Genomic DNA, 12,126 nt, shown 5'->3' on the forward strand with positions numbered 1-12,126 from the left:
TTTGATGGACACGTACTTTTTCCTGCCATGGCCTCTTCTGCAGTCAAATTATGGGGCAATCCATTTCGCTCTGACGTAAGTAAACCAAATCATCTCTTCAGATGTAAGAAGACGCTCTTCGTACTCATCTTCAAATTCTTTAAAAACACTTCAGTGAGGGTAAAAAATTTTACGTCCCCATTCGAATTTTTTGCAACATGTCTCTTAACTGTTGGCTTAGTCATGTTTTATATATGCATACATTCATTCAGTCAGAGATCCTCATTTAGATGTTCTGTTACAGTTAAATGCATATCATCTGTGCTTCACTTCCATAACTCCTTTCTGTTGCCACATTGTAATACAAACTAATTTTTTAAAAAATGGTTCAAATGGCTCTGAGCACTATGGGACTTAACTTCTGAGGTCATCAGTCCCCTATAACTTAGAACTACTTAAACCTAACTAACTTAATGACATCACACTCATCCATGCCCGAGGCGGGATTCGAACCTGCGACCGTAGCGGTCGCGCGGTTCCAGACTGTAGCGCCTAGAATCGCTCGGCCACTTCGGCCGGCCTAATTTTTTAATTAATAACTTAGGGTAAAGAAGGAATTAGAAAAATCATCGAGTCATTTCTAAACATTATGTATCACTAATATTGCTAAACAAATTTTTTAAACTGTGTAATACAAGGTAGTTTCTTAAACAGTACCGGTATAATATTGCAAATCTGTAGTAGTACATTACAGGAAATATTGCCATTTTCTCTTTGACAGTTACCTACAAACGAAAAATAACGGATATAGATTTATGAATATCTGAAAGCTATGGTTATGTCATGTATATTTACCTACAAGTAACAGTTATGTTGACACCTATGTTAGTAATTCTCTTCGCCATGTACAAAAAAGTTTGATGAAAACCACAACAAAATTAAAAACTGTCTTAGTATGATCTGTTGCTGAACACAAAGAACTCATAGCTGACAACATGGCTCCAAGAAGCACGCAGTCGAGGCCGTCCTCGGTAACAATAGGACGGTCAAGAGGTACGATTTTATAGCAGTGGTAGAAATTACGCGCCATTACTTTACTACTTGACAGCAATAACTTTATCATGTCACACTCCATCTTGTTTACATTACTATTAAATGCCCAACGAAAGATACGCACCTAAAGATTGAAAACCTACACCGATCACACCAATACAAAAGAAAGGAAATAGAAGTAGTCCGCTGAATAACGGATCCGTATTGCTGGCATCAATTTGCAGCAAGAAGTTGGAATATACACTACAGTCGAACATTGTGAAATACCTCGAAGATAAAGATTTTTTGACACATAGTCAGCACGGATTCAGAATATATCTTCCTTGTGAAATACAAGAGGCCCTTTATTCAGGCGAAGTAATGAATGTTATCTACAGGGAATAAGTTGATACCATATTTCAAGATTTCCAGAAGGCTATTGACATCGTTCCTCATAAGCGGTTTCTAATTCAATTGCTTACCTGTGGAATATCGTCTCAGTTGTGCGACTACATTCGTGATTTCTTATAAGACTATAAGAAACGACACAGTTCTTAGTAATTGAAAGGGCGTCATTGAGTGATCGAGCTGGCTTTCCTCGTACAGATATTTTTATAGGTTGTACCTTAATATGCAAACATATTAATGTGTTGGTTGTTTTTTCTTCGCATCTAACAGTCTTCTCACAAACACGTCACAAACTTTGCGACCTGATGTTTTCTGCACAGCTGTAACCGTACTACTAACGGGAATACACCTGTCGCCATAGACTAACCGTTTCTGTCCGCATCTCAAAATCTAACCTCCTGCCCAGGCTTCCTTAGGGCTAATAACCAACCTAAAAACATATGACTTGTAGTAGCCGTAATTATTAGTCTGCGAATGGCGTAAATACTGATGTAATTTTGTTCAGTACACCGTCCTCAGACAACAATAGAAATAACTGCACTTATACCTGTTACATTATATACGATTAGAAACCACTTGTGAGGAATGTGAGGAAAGGTGTCAAAAGCCTTTTGAAAATCTAGAAATATGAAATCAACTTATCCTCTTTCGAAAACACTCGTTACTTCACCTGAATAAAGGGCGAGTCGTGTTTCAGAAGAATGATATTTTTTTAATCCCTGTTGACTGTGTGTCTGTAGATAGTTTCCTTCGAAGTATTTCATGATGTTCAAACACAATATATATTCCAACAACTTACTACAAATTGATGTCAGTGATACGGATCTCTTATTCATCAGATTACTTCTGTTTCATTTCTCGTGTGTTGATGTGAAATGTGCAGATGCTCTCACAGCTCTCAGTCATTCCATTCCACAGCCTATGTTGCTGCTAAATCATTCCACCGTATCAGAAATCAGCAACAGCCAGGATTGCAGAATTGTAAAAAGAGCCAAAAAGTAACAACGTCATGGAATTGGAAGTAATAGAAACATAGGAAATAACACGAAACAAAAGAACTGAAGTTGTTACGTGATACCAGTTGATCCTACGAAGATAAGAAAAGTAATAAGGCTGACAGCAGAAAATTCTAAAAGTATTTAAGGATGTACAGAAGAGAGACATTGTGACATAAGGAATTCTGAGATAAGGAAATCAGATGGACTGCCCAGCTAAGGAATTTGGGAAATAAGAAGGACGTTGGGTTGTCTGGGGGAAGAGACCAAACAGCGAGGTCATCGGCCTCATCGGATTAGGGAAGGACCGTGCCCTTTGAACCGTCATCTTCCCTAACGCGAGTCCAATGTGCTAACCACTGTGCCACCTCGCTCGGTAAGAAGAACGTGTTGAGAAAGAAGGTGCGTAGTTACAATGGGGTAGTGGGTGCATAGAAAAACAAAGACAGCCACTATTGTCGTTTTAGTTGATAGGTTCACGAAGGTGAAGGTGTGATTCAATTATCTACTCTGCAGTTCACATCCAGGTGCTTGGCACAGGGATCACAGAACCAGTTTCAGATTGTTTCGAGACCGTTCCACTCTCTAATAGCCGCGTGGGAAAAATGAACACCTAAATCTTCCAGTGTGAGGCTGATTTCTCTTATTTCATTGCGATGCTTATTTCTCGCTGTGAAGGGCGGACTCAACAAAATATTTTCGCATTATGAGAAGAAACATAGCGATTAAAATTTTGTGATAAGATTTCGTCGCAAAGAAAAACGTCTCCGGTTTAAGGAATGCCACCCCAGCTCGCGTATCATATTTGTGACACTCTCTCTCCTAATTCGCGATAGTACAAAACAAGCTGCTCCTCTTTGAACTTTTACGATGTGTTCCGTCAATCCCATCCAGTACGTACGGCACAGCAGTATCCTAGCAGAAGACGGACAATCGTAGTGTAGGCAGCCACTTTAAAAGACTTGCTGCACCTTCTAAGCGTTCTGCTAATAAGATTTTCTATGTAATGGTTACAATTTATATTGTTCTTAATCGTAATCCCTAATTATTTGGTTGAATAGACAACCTCCAAATTTGTGTTATTTATGGTGTAAATCGTTTTTAGTACTCATGTGCAGGTCCTCTCACACTTTTTATTGTTCAGGATCTATTGCCTCTTTTCTCACCATACAGATATTTTGTCTAACTCATCTTGTTATTCGTACTACTAAAAAATGACTCTGAGCACTATGGGACTTAACTGCTGAGGTCATCAGTCCCCTAGAACTTAGAACTACTTAAACCTAACTAACCTAAGGACATCACACACATCCATGCCCGAGTCAGGATTCGAACCTGCGACCGTAGCGGTCACGCGGTTCCAGACTGTAGCGCCTAGAACCGCTCGGCCACCCCGGCCGGCTATTCGTACTACATTTCTAATGAATTAACTAGACGGTAAACAAGAGCAGCCTCAAAAAACAATCTTCGAGGGCTGTTCACATGTTCTCTCACATCGTTTCCATATATTAGAAAAGGCTGAGGACTTGTAACACTTCCTTGGAGAGTGCCAGATATCACTTCTGATTCACTCGGTGACTTCCTGTCGATTAATACGAACTGTGTCCTTTCTCATAGGAATTCACGAATCTAGTAGCACAACTGAGACGATATTCTATAGGCACACAATAGGATTACAAGCCGCTTGTGAGGAGCGGTGTCAAAAGCCTTCTGAAATCTAAGAGACATGGAATCGAAAACAATCGTTGTGTCTCGTGTGAATAACGGGCAAGTTGTGTTTCATAAGAAAGGTACTTGCTGAATCTGTGCCGACTATGTGTCACTAAATCTTTTTCTTCGAGGCATTTCATGATGTTCGACCACAGTGTATGTTCCAACATCTTGCTGCAAATAGATGTCACTGATACAGTCTATTATGCAGCAGATTACTTTTATTTTGTTTCTTATGTATTGATATGATCTGTGCATATATGCCCCCAAAACTCCCAGCTATTCCACTTCACAGCCTACGCTGCTGCTAAATCATTCCACCGTATCAGAAGTCAACAAAATTAAGGTATATTCTTTTACTCTTCACTTGAAGACTTGCCTTTGTCAGGTGACTTAAGTTTCTTCACAACACCGGCAGTATGTACCACTAACTTATTCATCTTAGAATCCGTTTTTTGATTTGAATTCTGGAATGTTTTCTGCATTTTCTTTTGTGAAAGAATTGCGGGAAGTCGTGTTTAGTAACACTGCGTTAGTGGTGGTACAATTGCTATAATGCAGTGGACCGCATTGACTGTGTGTGGCCACCAGTGTACTTTACGTAAGATCAGAATCTCTTTGGATCTTCTGCCAGATGTGGAGACAAAGTTCCATTGTGGAAACTATTAAAAGCACCTTGCCTGAAAGTCTGCCCTAAATTTCGGCCTTCCGTAAGACGTCATCAATCTTTTGCATTCTTTTAAATCCGTCATGCCTTTTTCGTTGCTTCTGCGTCAATGTCTTGACCTATTTTATTTTCTGTTCCGTCTCTTGTTGATTTACTGCGTACGAATCTGTCAGTACTGTCACCAGTAGTATTCCTTCGAATTTTAGCAGCATCTGGTCAATGCTTACCTCAATTTGAAATTAATCTAGACTGTCTCTTAGGACGCTGTCGAGTGAAATTTTATACGCTTTTTTAAATGGATACATTATCGTTGGATGTTACGATATCCAGTGTCGCTACAACGAACTTATCATCATTAATTCCTTCACTCGTGTGACCCTCTCAGTTTACCCAGGATTGTTTGTTGCCAAGATGTCTAGTATTTTATCGCAACCGTTTGAAATTCATGTGGGCTTCTGACTGCTCAAAATAATTTTGTGAAAATGCTTTTAATAAAATTCCGGACGATGATTTATGCTTACCACCGACTTTAAACGCATGTTTTCGCCAACATATAAAGGGAACATTAAGGCCACCTCGAACTATAACAGTATGAGTCGGGTACCTTTTGGAAATGAGACTCAAATTTTTTCCTTGAATCCTTCATTAACTATACTATCCGAGCTGAGGGAAGGCTGTGAGTCGGTAAAAGTGATCAATCTTTAACGTCTTCGGTTGTAGAGTACAAACTCTACCTATACTAACTCACAGTATCCACCTACTTCAGTTTCACAACATGATAGACCTAGCGGCAAGAAACACGCCACCACCAACTGAATCTAATCTGTCCTTTCTGAACACTGTCAGGTCCTTAGTAAGAACCTCGGGTGAATTTATCTCCGGCTTTAGCCAGCTTTCAGAGCCTACAACGTTTACTACTTCGGAGCTCCCTATGAGGGCTCGGAACTCCTTTTCCAACAAAGGCACAACAATTTAAAACTATAATGCCAATGTTTCCTAGGTTACTCTCATACTGCGTTCGACCTTCCTCCTTTTAGACTGATCTCCCGTTTTTACACTCCCTAGCCTTTTTTTTTAAAAAAAAAAAAAAATCGTCCATTCGACTCCACATAGCGTCCGCTGCATATGTAGCCGCTTCCTGTATGTAATGGACCCCTGATGTATTAAGTGGAGAGACATTATTCCATATTCTGATTTCTGCTACGCCGGCCGCTGTGGCCGAGCGGTTCTAGGCGCTTCAGTCCGGAATCGCGCTGCTGCTACGGTGGCAGGTTCGAATCCTGCCTCGGGAATAGATGTGTGTGATGTCCTTAGGTTAGTTAGGTTTAAGTAGTTCTAAGTTCTAGGGGACCGATGACGTCAGATGTTAAGTCCCATAGTGCTCAGAGCCATCTGAACCATTTCTGCTACCCAGAAGGGATCAGAAAATCCAGCTCCGTTATGGTGTATATTCTATGATGGGAATGAGTTTTTCTGCTGTGTTGTTGGACAAAAACTTAAGATTGAAGAGAGATATGAGGGAATGTATTTAAGCACACTATCCGTTTTGATGAATATTGTGTCATTGAGCTTATATGGGTGTTGTATGCTAGAGATAATGTTGTGTATTTCCATTTTTTCTGCAACATTCGCAATAAACGCTACGGCTACTACCAGTTTTGCCTCCTCTACATCGATTTTCAAGTAATAATATCTTAATTTATTACAACAGATTCATCACTCGTGAACCCAAACTTTGGCACGACTTATTATGTCCTTGTAGTCAGAGTGGGAACTGGTGTGGAACATTCGATGGTAGTTGTCAGCAGGACTATTGATATTTAAAAAAAAAATATCGGAACCCGATGTAACGATATTTAAATCATTACATTATCGGCACTCGATATATCGACGTACAGTTCCTATTTATTGAAGGAAAAAATTTGGACCTGCAGGCCTATAAAAATATCGGATGCACATTGTAAATATACTGCCAGTCTTAGTGTTGTATTTTAAGTACTGATTTAATATTAGATTTTCTGTATATCAACAAGTTAGCAGCCTGCCTATCCCCCTTAGAGCAAGAGTTGAGAGGAGAACACTTAATTTGAAAATTTGTAAGTTAGTAGCTGGAGTTTTTGCAGATGAAAAGCTTGTATTACAATACTTTTTTGTTCGGCTGTTGTGTTGTTAATTAACAACCGTGTACATGGTGCAGTGTTATGCAATATTTTATTCCTGTTAACCTCTCGTAGCTTATTTTCTTGATTTGTCACTGGCTATGCACCGAAACAATTCTTTTTTCACGCTGATGTAGGAAAATTGAGTGGTGGAGCTAAACACTGAAGTTCCGATTACGTCAGAAATTCCACTCACGAGTATCCACTCGCCGCAAACAGCAATATCGTCATCTAGACTTTTGTTCATCATTTTCAGCAACTGTTCTTGAAGAACGCCGATGTGAAGAAATAACACACTAGGTGGTTAAAAATTGTTTTTTTTTTGTGTGCTATTTCTTCAATCGAACATCTCGTTATTCCGTTCAAAACGCCATCCCCCCCCCCCCCCCCCCCCCCCGTACCATCCCACGCAGTGGAATCTGACTACTTCTTTTGCTGTGCTTCACACAGTCAAAGTGAAAGACTGGATGCGATGAAAACTGAAAAAGTAGTAAGACTCCTTCACACAGTGAAAGTAAAATTATGTTCTGCTACAATTTCAAAGGAACTGTTTCAAATATTTACGAAAATTGTGAAAAAAAGTATGATATAAAATAAAAATATAGGCACTGATACTGCAATTTTGATGTCGAGATATCGATATATGGGAGAAGAAAATATCGCCGACATATGTCGATACTTTATGGGTGAAATATGGATATACCGATACTTTATAAACAGCCATAGTTGTCAGCCTAGTGTTCATTGCGACAATGACGTATGAAAAATAATAACTAGATAGTTCATACGAGCCTTGTTACACACGCAAAGCTGGCCAATCTACATAGAGATAATGTTAGATTCGTATTTACAAAAAGTAAAAATATAAATACGTTAAATACATCATGATCTGTAGCTGCCCGCACAACAATCCATGTAACTTGTGAGGATTGATTCAATAGCATCATCACATTATAAACTTGATCGATGTAATTAGTCGTAAACATAACTAGATGGTAACTATTAAGTTCATCATCATTATGTGTGTTGTTTTGTCCTCTTTATATAATTGTACAAAATTATAGTTAACGTTTTAAATAACGCAGCAGGAGATTGTCATGAATTGCTTAGCTCGCTGATTTTTTGGCGCATCGACGTGAACCAATCAGGTCTTGTGTGAGCTAACACGCAAAATGTTCTCCTTCTGTCGTGGGGAAAAATCACTACATTCCATTAAACACATAGCGCGAAAGGACAGAAGACTACAGCTGTGGCTTTAACTTTCGCAATACCATCGTATTTGCAATTACAAGTATTACCAAGTAGGGGGGGGGGGAGGGGTACTTCATGCCTACCCTAAAAAAATTAATTAAAAAAAACAAAATTTGTTAAATGTTGTTGACTTAAATCTACAACATAATTTTTAAAGAGGCACTGGTGTGTAAGTAGGGTTCAGAACTTGAAAATTTCTTTCAGTACTGTCTTAGCAGTACGAATGCACTTTCAGTAACGTGTTACCGAGGGGGCTACTTTGTGATCACCACAAAAAATTTTCAAAAAAATCAAATTTCATTATCTATTGTTGACTTTTACTCACAAGATAATTTTTAAGGAGCTATTGATGTGTAAGTAGCATTCTGAATATTGAATACGACTTTCATTTTGAAAAGTCACATTTACTGTTGAAATTTAAATTTGGGGGTAGAGTTTAACTGAAAATAACCATTTCATATTTTTAGGCCACAATTTTGTAATAATGTTTGAATGATGTTTGCACCATTCGAATGCACGAGCTTCTTTATTTTATATTGCTAACATGATGTCGACCTTAAGCCATAATCAAATACAATCATGATGAGTATAATTAGACTTTGTTTTAATGAAGTCGTCATCGAGATCTACTGAGCTGGGTGTCCCAGTCAAGTAGAAAATCGTAGAAATATATGGCAGACGGATAGCAAACATGCCATAGCCACAGAACAATTGAGCCACAGAATATACAACAATATAGTAGCTACACGTGCAGTGGACGTAGTCTGAAAATATACTACGAAAGTTGCAGTAACCAGTTATAACCAGCACGGTTGTACTTGCTAATAGCTTAAGGCCGAAACTGCACTAGCAGAATAAAATAAAGAAGCTTGTACAGCCAAATGGCAGAATTATTCAAACTTTAACTAAAAAGTTTAAAACATTTATGGTATCTAATAGAAGACTTCATTAACACAATAAATATTTTTTTCAAAATTTTAAAATATAAAGTACGTCACTAGACTACGATATTTTCCCCCCTCCTCCTTCCACCCTGGTATTGCGAGGGTTAAGACACAAAATGAAACAAGAATGTTTCATGTATCATAGTTTGCCGGTAGCATTTGAGGACAGACAAAGTAATCCACGCCATTGGCGCAACCTTGTCATGTGAAAATTGAGACACTTTCTGTGTCAGAGCAACATGGTGTTTATGTGCTGCAGATATTTCACGAAGAAGCTAATTCCTTCAGCCAGTCATAAAAAACAAAGACACCTGACACTCCAATCGTATGTTCCTTCACGCTTTTAAATAGATAACTGTGACTCCGTTGCATGCCAAACGCTTGTGAATCTGTGCTGTGTATCCCGATTGGTACCATGCTTTCAAGCGAAACGCAGTTACCACCTGGTGCCAATAAAACAGAAGACTCGCCGACGACCACGCAGAATGAAACCCGTTCGAAGCAAAAATCGTGGAGCGGATCGGACCCAATTCACTACGAATCGGCCGCTCGCACCGTGAGTCAGTGCGGCCGAACGTCCCGAAACGATTCGGGTGTCCGGAACCTGGTCGCAGCTAATCACGCCGGCCGCTGCCGCTGTTTGAATATTAAAACGCGCGCCTCTTTCGAAATTACTTCGTAATCCTGCACCGGACAGCTGCCGACGGCGATCCGCGCGCCGCCATCCGGGCGTCCGGCTAATTATATGGAGCGCGCCAGGGTCGCGGCGGTGGGGGGACCAGCTGGTACACACTGTGCGTCAAAGCACGGTGCAAATAAAGCAATTACTTGCGATAATCCCCGGCACACGTGCTCGAAATTAGAGATGGCGCGCCGACACGGGCGACAATGGACGAGCGACGTAATTAATGCGCACTAACGTGCGATCAATCGGGGAGCGCGGCGAGCGAGACCCGGGTCGATAGCAGGCGACGACTTTGCAGCCAGGATCACAGCCCACACTGGCACGTCGTTAGTGAAACCTGCCATCACGGCGGCGTCGTGCTCTCCTATGTGACAACAGCCTCGCTACCTCGGCAGTCAGGTCTCCACGTCCCACAAAGAGGTGGTATCTCAGTAACATACCCAAGACTGCGGTTTGGTGAAAGTATCACACGTATACATTTCCCCAGTGTAACTACTTCAGTATTGTCTTGAGAGAGGCCCACTGTAGTTTGGTTGGTGTGCACGTGAACTAATGGCAACACGTACTGGTTGAATCACCTACACTACTGGCCATTAAAATTCCTACACCGCGAAGATGACGTGCTACAAAAGCGAAATTTAACCGACAGGAAGAAGATGCTGTGATATGCAAATGATTAGCTTTTCAGAGCATTCACACAAGGTTGGCAGCGGTGGCGACACCTACAGCGTGTTGATATGAGGAAACATTCCAACCGATTTCTCATACACAAACAGCAGTTGACCGGCCTTGCCTGGTGAACCGTTGTTGTGATGCCTCGTGCAAGGAGGAGAAATGCGTACCGTTACGTTTCCAACTTTGATAAAGGTCAGATTCTAGCCTATCGCGATTGCGGATTATCGTATCGCAACATGGCTGCTCGCGTTGGTCGAGATCCAATGACTGTTAGCAGAATATGGAATCGGTGGCTTCAGGAGGGTAATACGGAACGACGTGCTGGATCCCAACGGCCTCGTATCACTAGCAGTCGAGATGACAGGCAACTTATCCGCATGGCTATAACGGATCGTGCAGCCACGTCTCGATCCCTGAGTCAACAGATGGGGACGTTTGCAAGACAACAACCATCTGCACGAACAGTTCGACGACGTTTGCAGCAGCATGGACTATCAGCTCGGAGGCCACGGCTGCGGTTACCCTTGACGCTGGATCACAGACAGGAGCGCCTCCGATGGTGTACTCAACGACGAACCTGGGTGCACGAATGGCAAAACATCATTGTTTTGGATGAAGTCAGGTTCTGTTTACAGCATCGTGATGGTCGCATCCGTGTTTGGCGACATCGCGGTGAACACACATTGGAAGCGTGTATTCGACATCGCCATACTGGCATATCACCCGGTGTGATGGTATGGGTGCCATTGGTTACACGTCTCGGTCACCTCTCGTTCGCATTGACGGCACTTTGAAGAGTGGACGTTACATTTCAGAATTATTAAGACCACTGGCTCTGCCCTTCATTCGATCCCTGCGAAACTCTACATTTCAGCAGGATAATGCACGACCGCATGTTGCAGATCCTGTACAGGCCTTTCTGGATACAGAAAATGTTCGACTGCTGCACTGGCCAGCACGTTCTCCAGATCTCTAACCAAATGAAAACGTCTGGTCAATGGTGGCCGAGCAACTGGCTCGTCACAATACGCATAACTACTCTTGATGAACTGTGGTATCGTGTTGAAGCTGCACGGGCAGCTGTACCTGTACACGCCCAATGCCCAGGCGTATCAAGGCAATTATTACGGCCAGAGGTGGTTGTTCTGGGTACTGATTTCTCAGGATCTATGCACCCAAAATGCGTGAAAATGTAATCACATGTCAGTTCTAGTATAATATATTTGTCCAATGAATACCCGTTTATCATCTGCATTTTTTCTTGGTGTAGCAATTTTAATGGTCAGTAGTGTAAAACTAGCGCAGTAAGTATTGCAGAAATGGAAATTGCCGTTGGTGTGTGGTTTTCTCAGAATGTGTTGGTAGTCAGGGGCACGATATTATTACCCATTCAACAGATTGCAATAACCCTTGGAGAATGTAGTTTCTGTGCAAACATACACTTTTTTAAATGGAACAATGTCTATTGACACTAAAAAACTAAAGGTAGGGTAAATTAGAATGTGTGTGATGTTTATTGCAGGATTCTACTGCTAGTCGTTTACGAGATACCGTATTTTGAATAGTTTCCACACCGACACTTGTACAATACCTGTGATAGCACACACTAAAGAACAACACA

Source organism: Schistocerca americana, chromosome 4 (genome assembly GCF_021461395.2).
Source record: "Schistocerca americana isolate TAMUIC-IGC-003095 chromosome 4, iqSchAmer2.1, whole genome shotgun sequence".
Taxonomy (NCBI): Eukaryota; Metazoa; Arthropoda; class Insecta; order Orthoptera; family Acrididae; genus Schistocerca; species Schistocerca americana.